The 21,946-nt window shown below is 47.2% G+C and overlaps 1 long non-coding RNA gene across 1 annotated transcript in view; it reads left to right on the forward strand.

The window, feature by feature from the left end:
* The first annotated feature begins 5,724 nt into the window (after positions 1-5,724).
* Positions 5,725-21,946, forward strand: part of LOC307220628 — a 105,352-nt gene continuing 89,130 nt past the window's right edge. Inside the window, exon 1 of the long non-coding RNA XR_013841006.1 lies at positions 5,725-5,822. This is a non-coding gene — a long non-coding RNA (uncharacterized lncRNA). The remainder of the gene's footprint in view (positions 5,823-21,946) is intronic.

A 21,946-nucleotide genomic window follows, 5' to 3' on the forward strand; every position in this document is an offset into this window, starting at 1 on the left:
GTATTAAAAACACAATAAAACATCAAACATTAAAAACTTCCATAAACAGGGCTGCCTTCAGATGTCTCCTAAAAGTCAGATAGTTGTTTATTTCCTTGACATCTGATGGGAGGGCGTTCCACAGGGTGGGTGCCACCACAGAGAAGGCCCTCTGTCTGGTTCCCTGTAACCTCACTTCTCGCAGCGAGGGAATTGCCTGAAGGCCCTCGGAAGAGGACCTCAGTGTCCAGGCTGAGTGGTGGGGGTGGAGGTTTTGGTCTGGGGAGGGCCAAGCACTGACATGCCTCCACCCAAGATCCAGTTCTGGGCGGAGATGCCAGGGAATGAACTTGAGATTTTCTGCATTCAAAATGTGCCATCTCCCATTGAGCTAGGAGCTCCAGCCCACAGCAACTCGACTCTGTGTGGGGTATCTGCTGCTGGGCTGCTTCTCCCAACTTTCCACCAGATGGTTTTTTCACTCGTCCCAGCATCTGTTCCAGAATGGATGCCGCTGTCCCTATGCAAGCCCACAATCTCTAGAAGATGGTTTCTTGCCTCGAGTGCTGCTGCTGCTGCTGGCACTGCTGTTGCCAGCCTGCAAAATGAAAGCACCGCCAGTTCCTTTAGGTTAAGCATGGCCAAACTTGGCCCTCCAGATGTTTTGGGACTACAACTCCCATCATCCCTAGCTAACAGGACCAGTGGTTTGCCCATGCCTGCTCTAGATTAAGGATGAGGAAATTGTGGACCTTCAGATGCTTGAATTATGGTGCTGGAGGAGACTCTTGAGAGTCCCATGGACTGCAAGAAGATCAAACCTGTCCATTCTGAAGAAAATCAGCCCTGAGTGCTCACTGGAAGGACAGATCATGAAGCTGAGGCTCCAAGACATTGGCCACCTCATGAGAAGAGAAATCTCCCTGGAAAAGACCCTGATGTTGGGAAAGATGGAGGGCACAAGGAGAAGGGGACGACAGAGGACGAGATGGTTGGACGGTGTTCTTGAAGCTACCAGCATGAGTTTGACAAAACAGCGGGAGGCGGTGGAAGACAGGAGTGCCTGGCGTGCTCTGGTCCATGGGGTCACGAAGAGTCGGACACGACAGAACGACTAAACAACAATAACAAAGATGCTGTTGAACTACATCTCCCACCACCCCTTACCATTGGCCATGCTGGCTAGGGATGATGGGAGTCGGAGTGCAAGAACATACAGAGGGCCACTGGTTGCCCATCCCTGTTTTAGATGTTCCAAGATAGTGGGAGAGAGTGCAGACTTCCACGTATAACAAAAGGAATTTCAATAGGGACAAATGTAAGCTTCTAGGCAGGAAGAACCAGCTGCACAAAGTGGAGATGAGGGACACCTGGCTTGCAGTAGTACATGTGAAAAGGATCTAGGGATCTTAGTAGACCACAATCTGAACATGAGTCTACAGTGTGATGCTGCAGCGAAAAAAGGGAATGCTATTCCAGGCTGCATCAACAGAAGTCTAGTGTTCAGATCAAGGGTAATAGTAATGTTGTTGTTTAGTCGTTTAGTCGTGTCCGACTCTTCGTGACCCCCTGGACCAGAGCACTCCAGGCACTTCTGTCTTCCACTGCCTCCAGCAGTTTGGTCAAACTCATGCTGGTAGCTTCGAGAACACTGTCCCACCATCTCATCCTCTGTTGTCCCCTTCTCCTTGTGCTCTCCATCTTTCCCAACATCAGGGTCTTTTCCAGAGAGTCTTCTCTTCTCATGAGGTGGCCAAAGTATTGGAGCCTCAGCTTCAGGATCTGTCCTTCCAGTGAGCACTCAGGGCTGATTTCCTTCAGAATGGATATGTTTGATCTTCTTGCAGTCCATGGGACTCTCAAGAGTCTCCTCCAGCACCAGAATTCAAAAGCATCAATTCTTCAGCGATCAGCCTTCTTTATGGTCCAGCTCTCACTTCCATACATCACTACTGGGAAAACCATAGCTTTAACTATATGGACCTTTGTTGGCAAGGTGATATCTCTGCTTTTTAAGATGCTGTCTAGGTTTGTCATTGCTTTTTTGGAGACAGGACACCCATTTTAAAACATCTGAAGGGCTGTCCCATGGAAGATGGAATCAGCTTGTTTTCTGCGCCAAAGGTTGGGGCCCGTACCAAGTTACATACAAGAAACGAAATTCTGACTAAACACCAGGAAGAACTTTCTGACAGTGAGAGATGCTAGACAGTGGAATGGTCTCTCTCACAAGGCTCTGGACTCTTCTCTTGGAGGTTTTTAAGCAGAGGTTGGCTGGCCATCTGTCATGGATGCTCTTGTCGAAATCCCTGCATTGCAGGGAGTCGGACGATGAACGCCAGGGGCCTTCCAACTCTACAGTTCTGTGATTCTATGTCAGCGACTCTGCACACCCCACTAAAACAGGGATTCTTCATTGGCAGGCATCCCAGGCAGCTAACTGAAGGCTAATGAAACCTAACGACAATGTGGGATGCTCAGCAGGGGTGCTAATTCTCTTTCTGCAGTGCTGCCTTAATTCACAGCGCAAGATTTACCGGCTGCCATTTGCTCCTCTGGCCTCCTGGCTGGCGGTGCTTTGCCTTGCTGCCAGCTCCGGGGTGCCCGCAGACGGTGCCAGCTTGACTGGCAGGTTGACAAACGCCACTCATCTCATCTTCTTGGTGCAAAAGGTCGCCATGAGCACTGCTGTCACAGCCAAGATAGGAAGAAGGGATGGAAATCTGGGCACGTTGGCTTTGTCTAGTGACTCATTCCCATTCAAGCCGGGAACCTAGAAACCACCTTATGCTACCTGCTCTGTCTAGCTCAGTATGGTCTATTATTATTTAATTAAAAATATTATCCTTGGGGGTGGGGGAGGGGAAGGGGTTGTTGCTTTGTTTCGTTCTTGTTTTTCATTATGTGTTTTGTGTTTTCATCTTGCATTTTTATGCTGTGAACTGCCCCAAGGTCTTTGGATGAAGGACGGTATACAAATTTAATTAATTAATTAATTATAATGATAATAATAATAATAATGATACAGTGCTGATCTCGCCCTGACCTAGCCACTGTGATACACGCGACGGTCACCTCCAGACTAGATTATTGTAACTCACTCTATGTGGGGCTGCCCTTGAGACTGACCCAGAAACTCCAGCGGGTGCAGAATGCCACGGCAAGGCTCCTTACGGGGTCCTCGCTGCGGGATCACATTCATCCATTGCTTTACCAGCTGCACTGGCTCCCGGTGGAGTACAGGATCAGGTTTAAGGTGCTGGTTTTAAAGCCCTATATGGCCTAGGACCCTCGTACCTACGGGACCGCCTCTCCTGGTATGTCCCACGGAGGACCTTATGGTCTTCAAACAAAAACATCTTGGAGGTCCCAGGCCACAAGGAGGTTAGGCTGGCCTCAATCAGAGGCAGGGCTTTTTCGGCTGTGGCTCCGATCTGGTGGAACGCTCTGTCACAAGAGACTAGGGCCCTGCGGGACTTGACATCTTTCCGCAGGACCTGCAAGACAGAGCTGTTCCACCTGGCATTTGGTCAGGGCGCAGCCTGACCCCCTCCTATGGTAATTCTTCACAGAACTCTAGCCCAATGGTTGCCATTAATTTGATTTGAACTGATTTTATCATGAATTGATTTTAGAATGCTGTATTATTTTACTGTTGTTAGCCGCTCTGAGCCCGGCTTTGGCTGGGGAGGGCGGGATATAAATAAAATCATCATCATCATCATCATCATCTATGTCCCTTCCCATCCTTCGAGGTTGACTCCAGGTGAGCTTTTCTTAGGATGGTCAGGGCTCTGCAGCCCCAAAGCCCTATCTTGGCTGAGGATTGCTAAATCTGGAGTTTCTCTCAGTTTCTTATCCCCCACCCCAGTGTTAAGTCCAGGTGTCCACATATCAGTTAATGATTATTATTTTTAAAGTCCTCATGGAAATCCACCAACATTTCAGTGCACTTCCCCCCCTTATATGCACATTTTTTTGTACATGGCTTATAATACGCATATGCTTGGAAGCCAATTCCCCTAACGGAATGCCTTCTGGTACGTTATTGTCACTCAGATGTGATTTTTAAGGTGCACATTGCCCTAATACAGGAGTGGGGAACCTCAGACTGGGAGGAAGCGGAGGCAGAAAATGTGGCCCTCTGTGCCTTTCTGTCTGGCCCTTGGGACTCTCTAAAGACTATGCCTCCTTTCCCCAGGCCACTTCTACCTGCAGAAGCGGCGAATCACGACCCACGCATGCGCAGACGCGGGTTGTGTTCTGCTCAGATTGCAAACGGGGCTCCGGAACGGATCCCGTTCTGTTATGTACTGAGTTGAATAGGATTCAGAATGCAGCAGTCTGATTGGTCCACAGGAGCCACCCAATCCATCTCCAGGTGGAAGTGAATCCAAAACCTGATTGGCCTACAGGAGAATCCCGGAATTAGCCAATCACGTGGGCCCATTGTGTAAATAGTGTATATAAAGCAGACATTCCGGGGGAACTTCCTTTGTTCCTCACCACTATGAGCTGAATAAAGAGCATGAAATCCACTCACAACTCCGAGTATATTTCACGTTTGCAACCAGAGGTATCACTGTACAGAGCTGATACCACTGTACTGAGCTGAATCCTAGAACAATAGGATCCAGAATGCAGAAGTCTGATTGGTCCGCAGGAGCCACCCAATCCAGCTCCAGGTGGAAGTGAATCGGCGACCTGATTGGCCTGCAGGAGCAGCCAATCAGGCTTCTGGAGGAGGTGAATCCGCGACCTGATTGGCCTACAGGAGCAGCCCAGAATTAGCCAATCACACGGGACCCATTGTGTAAATAATGTATATATAGCTAGACGTTTTGGGGGAAGTTTCATTCATTGCTACTATGAGCTGAATAAAGAGCATGAAATTCACACTCGACTCCGAGTATATTTCACCATGCTACCTCCATCCTTACTTCCTTGCAGGCTGGGGCGAGACCTCGCCTCTTGGCCAGCTGGGGCAGGGAATGTGTGGGCTTCTTAGGAGGAGGATAGGGGCATTTCAGTTTGTGTATTGTTCTGGGAGCAATTAGGTTGTTTTGCATAAAAATGTGAATTGACTCCAATTCCCGCCCCCATCCCTAATCTTGTATCGGTGGGAGGATCCGAAGGACGGCCTCTGGAGAAGATTTCAGGGTCTGAAGATTGAGGTATGCTGAGCATAAGCCACATGGGGCTTTAGCAAGTCAGAGCCAGCACTTTGAAGTGTCCCTAGAAGTGGGCAGGAAGCCAATCTTGGCAGGCTGTCTTGAGTGACAAAGTGCCTTCATTTAGAAGACTCTTTTTTTAAAAAAACAAAATAAAAAAATTCCTTCCAGTAGCACCTTAAAGACCAACTAAGTTAGTTCTTGGTATGAGCTTTCGTGTGCATGCACACTTCTTCAGATACACTGAAACAGAAGTCACCAGATCCTTCTATATAGTGAGAAGGTGGGGAGGGGTATTACTCAGAAGGGTGGTGGGAATGGGTGATTGGCAGATAGCTGTGATGAGCCTGTTGACGACTCTTAACGACTGCAATAGGTCTTACAGGAAAAAGCAAGGGGTGAGAAGGTGAAAAATGGCTTTGTCATGTATAATGAGATGAGAATCTTTTTTTTTTTTAATTTGCATTTTATTTATTTGTTAACATTCTTATATTACATCAGTAAACATTGTCATATTACATTACAGGACTTACTATAATTTCCAACATGTATACATAAATTATATATACCTAGAAAGAAAATGAAACAAATAAAAGAACAAAGAGAAAAAACAAAAACACCCCCCCCCCCAAATCATATACATACCAACACACTAGACTTCCTGTCTTTCCCGTTGTATATTCCTTTTCTTTTACAAATGAATATACTCTTATTATCGTATATTTCTTTACATATTATCTAATACATTCCTCTATCAATATGTGCTCTTAGTCTTATTTCTCCACTCAGTTTCACTCCACCGTCAATCAAATGGTAGCATAGGTAGCGAACCTTTACTGTATTTTTGAACATGTGTTTTATATCAATCCCACTTTTCCATAATTTTTTGTTTCGAATTGCCTCTCAGGGTATTTGTTAACTGCACCATTTCAGCAAATTCTTGTAGCTTGTAATGCCAGTCCGTTATAAATGACAATAATAGAAGACTCTTTCTCTGATCGCTGCGCCTCTGAAATGCTGAAACTCAGCTAACATCTGGCTCCCATCGTTTTCCACTGGAGGGCACTGGAGGGCCATGTCAAAGCAGACACTCTCAGTTGCCTGCCCTCATTTCCCCCCTGCTAAAGGTTTTGCCCGAGGGGGTATCTCAAGAGGTGCCTGACAGCATTAAGGCGGGCACCACCATTCTCAGAAAAGGGGGGGGGGCAGGAAGATTCCAAGGAGAATGCCGGGAGAGAATGGGAACTGCAAGGAAACCTGGTATTGCAATGAGAAAGAACAAAAGGCAGAAGTATCAGGAAGCATCTTTCCAAGAGCAGCAGATAGAGGAATTGAAATATACTTGGAGTCGAGAGTGGATTTCATGCTCTTTATTCAGCTCATAGTGGTGAGGAGGAATGGAAGTTCCCCCGGAATGTCTGCTTTATATACATTATTTACACAATGGGCCCCACGTGATTGGCTAATTCCGGGATTCACCTGTAGGCCAATCAGGCTGCGGATTCACTTCCACCTGGAGCTGGATTGGGTGGTTCCTGTGGACCAATCAGACTGCTACATTCTGGATACTATTGTTCTAGGACCAATCAGACTGCTGCATTCTGAATCCTATTGTTCTAGGACCAATCAGACTGCTGCATTCGGGACCCTATTATTCTAGGACCAATCAGACTGCTGCATTCTGAATCCTATTGTTCTAGGACCAATCAGACTGCTGCATTCGGGGGACCAATCAGACTGCTGCATTCGGAACCCTATTGTTCTAGGACCAATCAGACTGCTGCATTCTGAATCCTATTGTTCTAGGACCAATCAGACTGCTGCCTTTTGGATCCTATTCAGCTCAGTACATAAAAGGAATTCTGATTCCTGATTGTCTCTGCATGGCTAATTCTGGGAGCATCAGGCAAGCAAGGGCCGGGAAAGCAACAGAAATGCATTGTTTCTGCTAGTTCAGAGGTGGGGAGCCTGTGGCCCTCCAGACAGAGTAATAAAATCATGGAATTGTAGAGTTGGAAGGGACCTTGAGTGTCATCTAGCCCAACCCTCTGCAATGCAGGGATTTCAGCCCAAGCATCCATGACAAGCATGTGACAGCTCTTGAGATATTTGAAGAAGGCTATTCTGTCTCCTTTTCTTGGCAGGGATACTGGAAGGGCTTGCCGGTTCCTGCTCCAGGTGGATCATGTTTGGTCAAAACTCTCCACTATGACCTGTCCATCTTGGGTGGCCCTGCACGGCATAGATCATAGCTTCTCTGAGTTATGTCTCCTGCTACCAACATGAGTTTGACCAAACTGTGGGAGGCAGTGGAAAACAGGAGTGCCTGGTCCATGGGGTCACGAAGAGTCGGACACGACTAAATGACTAAACAACAACAAATCCTGTCTCCTCTCAGTCTCCTCTTTTCTGGGCCAAAAATACCTTCAACCGTTCCTCATAAGGCTTGGTTTCCAGACCCTTGATCAGGGGTCGGCAAAGTTAACCTTGCCTGGGCCGGTTCACTCCAGCAGAGATCTCTCTGTGGGCTGGATTGTGCGCATGTGTGAACATGACTGCGATTTCCAGCTTCTGTGCAGATGCGATTTCCAGCGCTGCAGAAGTGAGTCCATGTGCCGTGGTGTGCCGGTTTAGCGCAGTGTGTGTGGACTTGCCAAGCGGGCAGCTTGGTTCAGGGGTGGCTTCTGGGCCAGTTAAACGACCCCCATGGGCCACTTGTGGCCCCTGGGCCTTAGATTGCCTACCACTGCCCTTGATCATCTTGGTCACCCTCCACTGCACACATCCCAGCTTCTCAACATCCTTCTTAAATTGTGGTGCTCAGGACCCACGTACCTACCGGACCCACGTACCTATTAGGTCCAGTCGTGGCTGACTCTGGGGTTGCGGCGCTCATCTTGCTTTACTGGCCGAGGGAGCCGGCGTACAGCTTCCGGGTCATGTGGCCAGCATGACTAAGCCGCTTCTGGAGAACCAGAGCAGCTCACGGAAACGCCGTTTACCTTCCCGCCAGAGTGGTACCTATTTATCTACTTGCACTTTGACGTGCTTTCGAACTGCTAGGTGAGCAGGAGCAGGGACCGAGCAACAGGAGCTCACCCCACCATGGGGATTCGAACCGCCAACCTTCTGATCGGCAAGTCCTAGGCTCTGTGGTTTAACCGACAATGCCACCCGCGTCCCTTATCCCCTGCATATTCAACCAATAGCTGCAAGCTATCTGCACTCCATAACAATGACATCACCAGAAGTCTTCTCACCAGCTTTATTGAACCCTCCCATCTTCTCCTTGACCCAGGATATCATTCTTTGACGGAATCACTTCAAATATTGATTCTTCCAGAGCGAACAGCAGCGTTCTGGGGAGTTTAGCTGCAGCAGCCTAGAAGAGAAAGAAGTTTTTATGCTTAAAATTCATTTACCGGTTTGAGAGGCCCATTTCATTTAAACAGCAGTGATAATTGCAGCTAAAAGCACCTCGCCATTAGAGCGCGTCTCATTAATCACCTTGGCCTGCCAGCATAGAGTGGAGGAGGCATCTATCCGTACAGAGGACGGATCGGTACTGCTCAGCCTGGCCACCATTCATAGTAATTTGATAAGGAAAAGAAAAGAAAAGCACATTTATCTCAATTAATGGCAATGAGCTGTAAATTATAGGAATTTGCTTCTCCCCCCTCCCCGGCAGGAATGTTTTCTCCCCAATTACTTTTCAAGTGGCAATTTATTCTATTAAGAGGTTGACAACAAGACTTGCTCTCCATTGGACTAGTTTAAGTGCCCCCAAAACACAAGCAGGGCAGCTCAACGCCAGAAGAAGAAGAAGAAGAAGAAGAAGAAGAAGAAGAGGAGGAGGAGTAGTAGTTTGGATTTGATATCCCACTTTATCACTACCCTAAGGAGTCTCAAAGTGACTAACATTCTCCTTTCCCTTCCTCCCCCACAACAAACACTCTGAGGTGAGTGAGGCTGAGAGGCTTCAGAGAAGTGTGAATAGCCCAGGGTCACCCAGCAGCTGCAGGTGGAGGAGCGGGAAAGCGAACCCGGTTCACCAGATTACGAGTCCACTGCTCTTAACCACTACACCACATTGCCTCCCATGACCGTCTTCAGTTGTCTTTTAAAAGTAAAATAGTTGTTTATTGCCTTGACATCTGCTGGGAGGGCATTCCACAGGGTGGGTGCCACTACCGAGAAGGCCATCTGCCTGGTTCCCGGTAACCTCACTTCTCGCAGCGAGGGAACCGCCAGAAGGCCCTCGAGCTGGACCCGAGTGTCTGGGCTGAACGACGGGGGTGGAGACGCTCCTTCAGGTATACAGGACCGAGGCTGTTTAGGGCTTTAAAGGTCAGCACCAACACTTTGAATTGTGCTCGGAAACGTACTGGGAGCCAATGAAGATCTTTCAGGACCAGTGTTATGTGGTCTTGGTGGCCGCTCCCAGTCACCAGTCTAGCTGTCGCATTCTGGATTAATTGCAGTTTCTGAGTCACCTTCAAAGGTAGCCCTACGTAGAGCGCATTGCAGTAGTCCAAGCGGGAGATAAACAGAGCATGCACCACTCTGGCGACACTGTCTGCAAGCAGGTAGGGTCTCATCCTGCATACCAGATGGAGCTGGTAGACAGCTGCCCTGGACACAGAATTGACCTGCACCTCCATGGACAGCTGTGAGTCCAGAATGACTCCCAGGCTGCGCACCTGGTCCTTCAGGGGCACAGTTACCTCATTCAGGACCAGGGAGTCCTCCACACCTGCCCACCTCCTGTCCCCCCAAAACAGTACTTCTTGTCAGGATTCAACCTCAATCCGTTAGCTGCCATACATCCAACTGCCTCCAGACACTCACACAGGACCTTCACTGCCTTCACTGGTTCTGATTTTAAAGAGAGGTAGAGCTGGTATCATTGATGAACACCCAACCCCCTGATGATCTCTCCCAGCAGCTGCATGTAGATGTTAAAAAGGTAGCTAGACATGCTAACATTGTAGTCAGGAAAGCTAAAGCACGTCTAAATGCACCCAGTGTCTTCCATTGCACCTGAGAACAATGGCATAAGGCTGCCATTGATGGTCTCTGCTCTACAGCATTTGCCCCCCGAGGTGGCTGTCTCACTCTGCTTAATGGTCGGGTGCCTATGCTTTGAGCAGAGGAACGCGTATATGAATCGCGTCCGATTTAAGTAACTTGCCTTGTTTGTGGTGGGCTCCTTCCCCCCTCCCAACCTCAGCTCAAAAGCCACGCCGACTTCTCCACTTCCTGTCAATAAAGCAGCTGGGGAGGGAGATTGGCTTTAATGATTCAGAGCAAACAAAAAGCAGTCAATAGAAACCTTGTTGGTAATTGCACAATGAGAAATCCAGTAGTCCTCTAATTTGTGCCCCAGAGCTCTGATTGCTCCTATTAGCAGGGCCTTTGCCCCCGCGAAAGAGTTTCTTTCCACTGACTTAACTGCTGCCACATCGGGGCTGGGAGCTGCGTAAGCTCCATTTCAGGGTTTGCATTCCGAGTATATACATGACTTAAAACTAGGCAGCTCGCCTTGAGCCAGGTTAATTTTACTCTTTGGCCAATGCGTTGTTGTGCTTATAATCCTGATGAGTTTGGAGTGGATAGCGTCATTATACAGTTTAGCCAATAGGTGGCACTGGACTGAGCTGAATAAGTTTGTAAAGAACATAAGAAAAGCCTGCTAGAACAACAACAACAATAACAATTTATTTATACCCCGCCCATCTGGCTGGGTTTCCCCAGCCACTCTGGGCGGCTTCCAACAAAATATTAAAAACAATACAGCTTCAGACATTAAAAATTTCCCTAAACAGGACCCCCTTCAGTTGTCTTTTAAAAGTAAAATAGTTGTTTATTGCCTTGACATCTGCTGGGAGGGTGTTCCACAGGGCAGGCACCACCACCAAGAAGGCCTTCTGACTGGTTCTCTATAACCTCACTTCTTGCAGTGAGGGAACTGCCAGAAGGCCCTTGGTGCTGGACCTCGGTGTCCGGGCTGGATGATGGGGGTGGAGATGCTCCTTCAGGTATACAGGACCAAGGCCAATGGTCCATCTCTCCGTGGCCAACCAGAAGTCTCTATTGGGAAACCCTTAAGCACAAAGGCACCCTCCCCTTCTATCGTTTCCATTAACTGGCATTCAGAAACAGAGGTGCCAGCTTCTCTAGAGTATCGTGGGGTGGGGTGGGGTGAGACACAACGTTGTGCAACATCCTCTAATATTGAGGGGCCCGCCACTCTAAAAAAAATATTCAGGGAGCCAAAACTGCCCCTCGGCCCTTAGGAGTTGGCAGCTATGTTCAGAAGCATGACTGTGTCTGAGCATGGAGGCAGAACATAGCTGTCACGGATAATGGCTGCTGAGAGCTTTCAGAATTAGTTTAATCTTTTTTAAAAGCCATCCAGTAGCGAAAGGGTAAGGGAGTTTGTGCTGTGCTGTTTTTATTGCAATTATTTCTACGTTTTTAATAGATCTTGTATATTTATATATAGTTTTATTTCTGTTGATGTTCTTTTTTTTTTAATGATGGTTTTTCTCTCTATGTTTTTAGGTGTTCTTATTTTGTTTGTAAGCTGCCTTAAGTCCCTGTAAGGGAAAGAGGTGGGTATAAATAAGTAAATCATTGTGATCAGGGCTATTTTTCTAGAAAAAAAGGAACTCACCATAAACTCCTCCCTTGTTTTCATATATAAAAAAGGTAAAGGTAGAGGAACCCTGGATGGTTAAGTCCAGTCAAAGGTGACTATGGGGTGCAGCGCTCAACTCGTTTCAGGCTGAGGAAGCCAGTGTTTGTCTACAAGACAGCTTTCTGGGTCATGTGGCCAGCATGACTAAACTGCTTCTGTCGCAATGGGACACTGTAATGGAAACCAGAGTGCACAGAAAGGCCATTTACCTTCCCGCCACAGCGGTACCTATTTATCTACTTGCACTGGTGTGCTTTCAAACTGCTAGGTTGGCAGGAGCTGGGACAGAGCAATGGGAGCTCACGCCATCGTGGGGATCAAACCACCAATCTTCCCATCATCAAGCCCAAGAGTCTCTGTGGTTTAGACCACAGCGCCACCCACGTCTCTCTTGTTCTCATATAATGGCAGTGACGCCCACCTGAGAGGTGATGTGTCACAGTCCGGTTCACGGGCGATCGACCGGCAGGGGACGTCAGGACCGGGGGCAAGATGATGGGGTGGGAGCAGGAATGGGGGTTCAGAAGGCAGGAGTCAAGAAGCCAAGGGTCCAAGGGTCAGGAAGCAAGGAGTCACGAAGTCAGGGGTCCGAAGATCAAGAAGCAAGGAGTCATGAAGTCAGGGGTCCGAGGATCAAGAAGCAAGGAGTCATGAAGTCAGGGGTCCGAGGATCAAGAAGCAAGGAGTCACGAAGTCAGGGGTCCGAGGATCAAGAAGCAAGGAGTCACGAAGTCAGGCGCAGCAGAGCAGGGAACATGTTGCTGTAGCAAAGAGCTGTAGGGAAATGCTGACCTTATATCCCTTCCCAGCTCTTGCCACCAGGTGCTGTGAGTTACCAATTGGCCTCACCTGTGCGGCCACGCCTTGCCTCTTCAGAACAAACTTAGGAAGGCCCCAGTCCTGCAAAGACCTATTGGTCACAGGGCCTGGCTCCTGCACGCACCCCTGACATGATGGACCTGAGATCTTTTCTGGCTGAAAAACACACATCATCATCATCATCATCATCATCATCATATACACCAGACTACAGAAAGGATTCCCTGCTTTGAGCCTCTTTGCCCTTAAACATGGCAGAGAGGACACAGATCCAGTGACTGCTTTTCTGATGCCAGCAGCCCCACTTCCCATGAGTGGCTGTTCTGTATCTAGAATCCCTGAGCCAGCAGGACGTTTTGACTTTAATGCTGATGGTACATGACTCATATTCTCTTGCAGGGCTCCCCGGGGACCCATTGTTTCCTGATTACCAAGGTGGATGCCAGCCCAAATGGCGGGGTGATTAACACCTGGGTCTGGGCCCCAGTGATGGAATCCTCAGCTGGGATTTTTATCAGCAGCTGTTGGCAGTAAATTGTGGCTAATGCAGGTGTATTAAGGAGGCGTGAGGACATTGTGGAAGGGAGGGGGAAACGGACTAAATCTTGCAATCAGCCAAATGGGATGGGCGTGCATTTGAGGGGGGAACAGGAAGGTTAAACATTTTGCAAGCGAAGGAACCCTTAATTCCTCTGCCCCACATCAGGAGTGACCTGATGCAGATCTCCTCCTTTCAGGAGGGTTCAAGACAATCCCACCATTCAGCGCTTCCCATAACTCTTGCTGAATTGAAGGCCATGATAAATGCAAGCCAATGTCTCTGTGGGACACTTTGGAGTCAAAAGACCAACTGCTTAAGGATTTTGGCTAGGCAGAATGTTTTAGGTCACTGGGGATGAAGGATTGCAGCTGAAGCTTTTGGCTTAGTGGGCAGCTTCTGGATTAAGGAAGACGTAGGCTTGGGACCAGAAGCCCACCTCCCCTTAATTCCTTTTTTTTTTTTTAATTGATTTTTATTCGTTTTTCAAACAAATAGTAAAAACATAACAGAACAAACAAAAGAAAAACAAAAAACAAACAAGGCACACAAAACAATTAAACCCATGTAACTTCAAATTCGTCATTTCATACTCTTCTTTTTTTTGACTTCCCCATACCTCCCCATCCCTGCATCCTTGTTTAATGATTCTTTAGCAACCCTTAAGTCCATTGTCTTAATTCCCTTTCATAAAGTTTCCTTTAGTTTTTTAGTTACTGCTGCAATTCTTTACCTCTTACCCCCTGACATCTTAACATTCCTCAATTTTACAATTGTTTTTAAGATATATTTTAAATTTCTTCCAGTCCTCTTCCACTGTCTCTTTCCCCTGGTCACGGATTCTGCCCGTCATCTCGGCCAGTCCCATAAAGTCCATCACCTTTGTTTGCCATTCTTCCAGAGTAGGTAGTTCTTGCATCTTCCAATACTTTGCCAGTAGAATTCTTGCTGCTGTAGTGGCATACATAAAGAAAATCCTATCCTTCTTTAACACCAATTGGCCAACCATGCCCAAGAGAAAAGCCTCTGGTTTCTTAGGAAAAGTCCACCTAAGGACCTTCTTAATTTCATTATAGATCATTTCCCAGAAAGCTTTAACCTTTGGGCAGGTCCACCAAAGGTGGTAGAAGGTGCCTTCAGTCTCATTACATTTCCAACACTTATTATTAGGCAAGTGGTAAATTTTTGCAAGCTTGACTGGGGTCATGTACCACCGATAGATCATTTTCATAATATTTTCTTTTAAAGCATTACATGCAGTAAATTTGATACCGGTGGTCCATAACTGTTCCCAGTCAGCAAACATAATATCATGACCAATATCTTGTGCCCATTTAATCATTGCTGATTTCACCGTTTCATCCTGTGTATTCCATTTCAACAGCAAGTTATACATTTTTGATAGGTTCTTAGTATTGGGTTCCAACAATTCTGTTTCTAGTTTTGACCTCTCTTTCTGAAATCCTATTTTCCTGTCCTGTTTAAATGTCTCATTTATCTGATGATAGTGCAACCAATCTCGAACCTTGGGCTTTAGTTTCTCATAACTCTGAAGTTTCACCCTTTCACCATCATATTCTAAAATTTCATAATATTTTGGCCATTTAGAGTCCATATTAAGCTTTTTTACTTCTCTAGCTTCCATTGGTGACACCCACCTAGGGGTTTTACTTTCCAACAAATCTTTGTATCTAATCCAAACATTATACAATGCTTTCCTTACAATATGGTTTTTAAAGCCTTTATACACCTTTGCCTTGTCGTACCATAAGTATGCATGCCAACCAAAGCTATTGTCATACCCTTCCAGATCCAAAATGTCTGTGTTCTCAAGAAGTAGCCAGTGTTTCAACCAGCAAAAGGCTGCCGATTCATAATAAAGTCTTAAGTCCGGCAGGGCAAACCCCCCTCTATCCTTAATTCCTTCTCTGTGTGGAAAGAGGATGGAAGTCAGAGGCGTTTTTGGGGTAGATGGTGCAGTGGGCGACTAAGAAAACCAGAACATATGCATTAGAGGATGACAGAAAATCATGGAGGATAAATCTGTGCAGGGCAAATGAAAACTCCCATTCAGAGGCTGCATATCTCCGATGGCCAGATGATGAGGGGCAAGGAACTGGGAACAGCCATCTCATTTGTGGCTTGCTTATAAGGTTTCAGAGGGGTCTGGCTTGCTGCTGTTGGAGCCATAGTGCCAAGTCAGGTAGACCTTTGGTCTAATTTGGCGAGAGGAATCTCAATGCATCTATGAACTGGGGGGAAGAGATAAGGAACCAGGAGCATGTCGACCTGCCATAAAGACTCAATGGAGGACTGGGAAGCAAGGGGAAAAGATTCAAGAGTTTCCCCTGGGATTTTTCTGCTTCTGGGGGTGCCAAGCTGGGGTTTATTCCTCCAGATCACCACACAAAACCGATGCTGTCAACACATAATAATAATAATAATAATAATAATAATAATAATAAATTTATTTATAACCTGCCACTCTGGGTGGCTCCCAACCGAATATTAAAAACACAATACAGCATTAAACATTAAAACTTCCCTAAACAGGGCTGCCTTCGGATGTCTTTTAAAAGTAAGATAGTTGCTTATTTCCTTGACATCTGTTGGGAGGGTGTTCCACAGGGAGGGCGTCCTCTGCTTGGTTCCCTGTAACCTCACTTCTCTCAGTGAGGGAACTGCCAGAAGGCCCTCAGAGTTGGATCTCAGTGTCCAGGCTGAACGATGGGGGTGGAGACACTCCTTCAGGTATACTGGGCTGAGGCCATTTAGGGCTTTAAAGGTCAGCACCAACACTTTGAATTGTGCTCAGAAACATACTGGGAGCCAATGTAGGTCTTTCAAGACCGGTGTTATGTGGTCTCAGCAGCCGCTCCCAGTCACCAGTCTAGCTGCCACATTCTGGATTAGTTGTAGTTTCCAGGTCACTTTCAAAGGTAGCCCCACGTAGAGTGCATTGCAGTAGTCAAAGCGGGAGATAACTAGAGCATGCACCACTCTGGCGAGACAGTCCGCAGGCAGATAGGGTCTCAGCCTGCGTACCAGATAGAGCTGGTAGACACCTGCCCTGGACACAGAATTGACCTGTGCCTCCGTGGACAGCTATGAGTCCAAAATGACTCCTCTATCATCCAACGTGCTGGCAACATCACACCTATCTGGCCCGGCATCAGGGGAGCTGCTCTTCTGATGATTAAAGAGTCAGACTTTGGGTAATAGGAGGCTAAAAGAATCTCTTCCTGTTTTTATGGCAAGCAATTCAGAAGTTGTGTGAGTAACCAGCTTTGAACAGGGTAATGCAAGCCTCACTCCTTCCTGACTAGTATCACCAACCAGATTGAAAAGGGTTAGATAAAACCTGCCTCACAGGGAAGGTGTGATAATCCCGTAGGTTTTGCTGGAAGGCCTAGTCCATCTCCTACCCTTGAACTCTTTCTGTGCCAGCTGAATCGTAAAGGTAAAGGTAAAGGTACCCCTGCCCGTACGGGCCAGTCTTGACAGACTCTGGGGTTGTGCGCCCATCTCACTTAAGAGGCCAGGGGCCAGCGCTGTCCGGAGACACTTCCGGGTCACGTGGCCAGCGTGACATCGCTGCTCTGGCGAGCCAGAGCCGCACACGGAAACGCCGTTTACCTTCCCGCTGGTAAGCGGTCCCTATTTATCTACTTGCACCCGGAGGTGCTTTCGAACTGCTAGGTTGGCAGGCGCTGGGACCGAGCAGCAGGAGCGCACCCCGCCGCAGGGATTCGAACCGCCGACCTTTCGATCGGCAAGCCCTAGGCGCTGAGGCTTTAACCCACAGCGCCACCTGCGTCCCCTAGCTGAATCGTAGGATCATGGAATTGGAAAGGACCCAAGGGTCATCCACCTGCAATGTAGGAATCTCAACCAAAGCCTCCATAACAGAATGCCTTCCAACCTCTGCTTAAAAGACTCCAAGGAAGGTGAGTCCACCACCTTCTGAAGGAATCTCCTCCATGGTTGAACAGAAACATCTTCCTGATGTTTAGTCGGAATCTTCAGAGACATCCTGGCTGGTACCTCTTTGCAGAGGGTCTTGATTAATCTTGACAATAAAGCTGCAGACCTGGCCAAAGCCTAAGTGAAGGAAAGGAAGACTGCTTCTCTTTCCGAGGGACCATGCATCTTAATAAAAAGAAGCATTTCCCTGCTTCCAGGAAGCATCCCAAAAGGCTGGATCACGATGGACTAAAGCAACCTCCCATGGAGAAGTCTGAGGCTGAATCTACACGCATATAAAAAAACGCTGTGAAAATACCTCAAAAAAAAGTTTTAAAATATATATGGAATTTCCCATTAGCTCACCAGCACCATCTAGTGTCACATTTGTATATTGCACTTAAAATGTTATATTTGCAGCTGTGTAGCTGAGTCCTCAACCAGATGAATGTGGGACAGTTAGGCTGAACCAAGCAGGAATGCCTTGTGCACCCAGTTATTGTCAAAGGACCCCTTTTCACCCACCAGATCCAGGCTTGAAATGTTGGAGTGAAGTTGCATAACCAAAAGCACAGATGAAGAGTTCCTGAGACTTCCTGCATTAAGTTAATTAACTGTCGTGCCGCAGGGTGAAAGAGAGAGCTGCCATTGGGATGTCTCCGCCCAGTCAATCTATTTTCAGTTAAGGCACTCTTGCCCTGGTGACAAAAGGGGGTGAGCTTGGAAGTTCTTCAGAAATGCAAATAGAATAGACCTGCCCTGATTACTAGAGTCTATTAGCAATGTGCCCTTGCCGTGCTGCAAGGGGACAAGTTTTGCATTCTTAGGTAGGGCAGAAGGAATTTTTGATTTAATGAGGATGAGGTGTGCTTTCTGACTGATAACAATTTGTTCCAAATGGGGATAATTTGCTGAAATAAGGGCTTTGCTTGTAATAGATTTTATAGCGGATTCTGGAACTGGGTAAAGGGTGCAACCTCCTGCTGTCGCTTGCTGTGTACTGGGATTGTCACTCGTGCACTGGGACATTCCCAGTCTGCCATAAAGTTATTGTTATGGCTCTGAGCCAAATCAAATTGCAAACGTAGTTTCAGGGCACATGCAAAGTTCTACCGGAACCAAGTTTCTTGGTAAGACCCACCTTCTAGAATGGGGTGAGCACCCTGTAACCTATTGCTCTCTGTATTTTTGGACCACAACTCCCACAATCCTTTGCCAGTCAGTACTGGGGACGCAGGTGGCGCTGTGGGTTAAAGCCTCAGCGCCTAGGGCTTGCCGATCGAAAGGTCGGCGGTTCGAATCCCTGCGGCGGGGTGCGCTCCCGCTGCTCGGTCCCAGCGCCTGCCAACCTAGCAGTTCGAAAGCACCTCCGGGTGCAAGTAGATAAATAGGGACCGCTTACCAGCGGGAAGGTAAACGGCGTTTCCGTGTGCGGCTCTGGCTTGCCAGAGCAGCGATGTCACGCTGGCCACGTGACCCGGAAGTGTCTCCGGACAGCGCTGGCCCCTGGCCTCTTAAGTGAGATGGGCGCACAACCCCAGAGTCTGTCAAGACTGGCCCGTACGGGCAGGGGTACCTTTACCTTTACCTTTTTACTGGGGCTGATGGGATTTGTAGTTCGAATCATTGAAGGGCACCACTTTGGGGAAGTCTGCTATAGAGTTTTGTATATCCAAGGTGTGTCATGGAAGGGTTACCTATCCTTTGCAAAACTGAGGACTTGGGACAATCAACTGCTAGTTTCCTACTGGGAGCTAATGGTTGTAAGATGTTAATCTGGATGTAGCTTTTGGTAGTAGTTCACTAGAGGAAAAACACCTTGTATTGCATTTGCAAATTCGGGAGTGTTGCAGGACTGGTGGTTGTGCTTCAAGAACCTGTTTGCTTCCACTATATTCTGCTTGTGTACACAAGGGCCAACACTGATGCCGAAATCCAGCATCGCCTGAGCTCTGTGAGTGCAGCTTTCTCCCAATTGAAGTGCGGAGTGTTTGAGGACCGGAACATTCTCAGGGAAACTGAAACGCTTGTTTACAAAGCTATTGTACTACCAACCTTACTGTGTGCCTGTGAAACATGGGCCACTTATAAACGCCATCTCCAACTCCTTAAAAGATTCCATCAACGGTGTCTCCGAAAATTTTTACACATCACTTGGGAAGACAGGCAAACTAATATCAGTGTACTGGAAGAAGCAAAGATCACCAGTGTTGAAGCAATGATTCTTCAACATCAACTTCGTTGGACTGGTCATGTTGTATGGATGCCTGATGATTGTCTTCCAAAGCAACTACTCTATTCCCAACTTAAAAATGGAAAGCGTAACGCTAGTGGTCAACAAAAGAGGTTTAAAGACTCTCTCAAGGCAAATCTTTAAAAATGTAGTATAAACACCGACAACTGGGAAACACTGGCCTGCGAGCGCTCCAAAGGTGTCATGGGCTTTGAAGACACTTGAACTCAGGACGCAAGGGAGAAATGTGCTAAGAGGAAGGCATGCTTGGCAAACCCTCACCGTGATCAACTCCCACCTGGGAACCTATGTTCCCACTGTGGAAGGACGTGTGGAACCAGAATTGGCCTCCACAGTCACTTACGGACTCACTGTTAAAACCATGTTTATTGAAGACACTCTTACTCGGCTATGAGTGATCGCCAGAGAAGAAGACTGGTAGTTTAACAAAGACCCTGTAAGTCTCCCTGCGCACAGGGAAACCAGCTAGGACCCCAACTGCGCAGGAAAGTGGGGTGAGCCAATGGACTCCTCTTCGTAAGTGTGTTGGTATCAAACCTCAGATGAATAGTTTTGCTAATTGCTGCTTCAGCTTTCAGACCTCAACGAAAGCCTGTAAATAAATGCACATGATGTCAGGGAAGACTTAGAAGTTTCCAGTTTCTCAGAGGGAGAAAGCATTCCCCAAGGGGGGAAGGAGAGCAGTGAATCTAAGAGAAGGGAGCAAGAGGAACAACAGGGAGGGACCGGCTTTTCACAGGAAAGGCCAGGGTTGAGTTCTAGCTCAGATTCGGAGGAGGGGAGATACAGGCCAGCTCTAGCCAGGAGGTTAGAAAAAAGAGCAGGAAAACAAAGGGAAGGGCGCGTTTGACATTTTGAGAGTGGCTGGTCATGGAGAAGCAGAGCTCAGAAGGTATCTGAAATAAGTGACTCTGAGGAATAATATTTAAGAACCGTTTATAAGATTGTTTTGTTAATACGCAATAAAAAGTTTTATAAAAGAACAAGAAGCGTTTGTGTGGTGATCTGAAGAGGACAACGACCAGGCCTGACACATACCATCGATACAATATTTGGCTGCAGTATGTGTGTATGTTTTAGTGCTTGGAGTAAAGCTCAGATATGTTGAATTGTATATTAAATTGTATATTAACTATTAAACTGAACCAAATGCTTTTATGAGTGCCAACAGCAGTGATCTTTCTTTAAGGAATCATTCTCCACTTTAACCTCAGCATGAAAAGGAGACATTTTGAGTCAAGAGATACTTTTATAATTTTTTTTTTTTTAATGACAGCTTTATTACCGGCATTTCTCAATGGTGGGATCAAGGGCATTATCAAATATAATTTACTTTTTCTCATTACAGTTCAAAATTGGCCCTCATTTGGAGTGAAAATGGGTGTTCGCTGGCAGAATCTATAACTGTAAATCTGCAGCTCATCAAATGAAACTGTCCCCAAGAAATCTGCAAATGCCATTTTCTGAAACAAGGAGCGTCAACAGAGGCAGGAGACACTGCATTTGGGCTAATATTAATGTATTTTATGGCCAATAATTCATTTTATTGTAGGTCGGAGCTATCAACAGTGAATTAACTGAGTAGTCTAGATGGAAACTCCATTTCCAAAGGCAGTATACCCTCGGAATATTAGGGGAAGATAAAACATGTTGTGACCAGGAGCTTCTGGAGGCATCTAGCTGATCACTATCAGGGGGACAACCCCCCCCCCCGATTCCTCATGCCTCATTATGCTCATAAGCATACAGTGTACAGCATGTGTACAGCATGAAACTGACTCTTGTGGACAATGCTACATTTGCTAGGCTCCTGGAACTGTGCACAATATGCCTTGAGTTATTGGACAGCCTTGTAGGGCCTGCAATGGAAAGCTCCTGAAATCATAGAATTGTAGAGGGTCATCCAGACCAGCCCCCTGCAATGAGGAAACTCAGTTGAAGCACCCATGCCAAGTGGTCACTCAACTCCTGCTTGAAAGAAGGCGGAGTCTCCTTCTTTGGAGGTCTTTAAGCAGAGGCTTGACAACCATATGTCAGGAGTGCTCTGACGGTGTTTCCTGCTTGGCAGGGGGTTGGACTCGATGGCCCTTGTGGTCTCTTCCAGCTCTATGATTCTATGATTCTATGAAAACCTCCAAGGATGGAGAGTCCATCCCCTCTCGAGGGAGTCCTCCGTTCCACAGCTCTGACGGTCAGAAAGTTATTCCTGTTATTTAGCCAGAATCTCCATTCTTGAAACTTGAATCCATTGGTTCCAATCCTTCCCCCCCAGAGAAGGAGAGAACAAGTGTGATGGCCTGGGGCTCGGAACCAGAGGGGTCTCAGTCTGCACTGGATCCTTTGCTTCAGGCATCATCTGAACCAAGTCTGGGGCCTGATTCTGAAGATCCCCAGTCTGCACAGGTTCCCCTGCAACAAGCACCAGCTGGGCCAAGTCCAGCTGGGCCTGCCCTGGCTCCAGATGCCTTCAGCTGGGCCATCACTTACAGCCAGTGGCGTAGCGTGGGTTGTCAGCACCTGGG

The sequence above is a fragment of the Podarcis cretensis genome, assembly GCF_951804945.1.
Source record: "Podarcis cretensis genome assembly, chromosome: 7".
Lineage (NCBI taxonomy): Eukaryota > Metazoa > Chordata > Lepidosauria > Squamata > Lacertidae > Podarcis > Podarcis cretensis.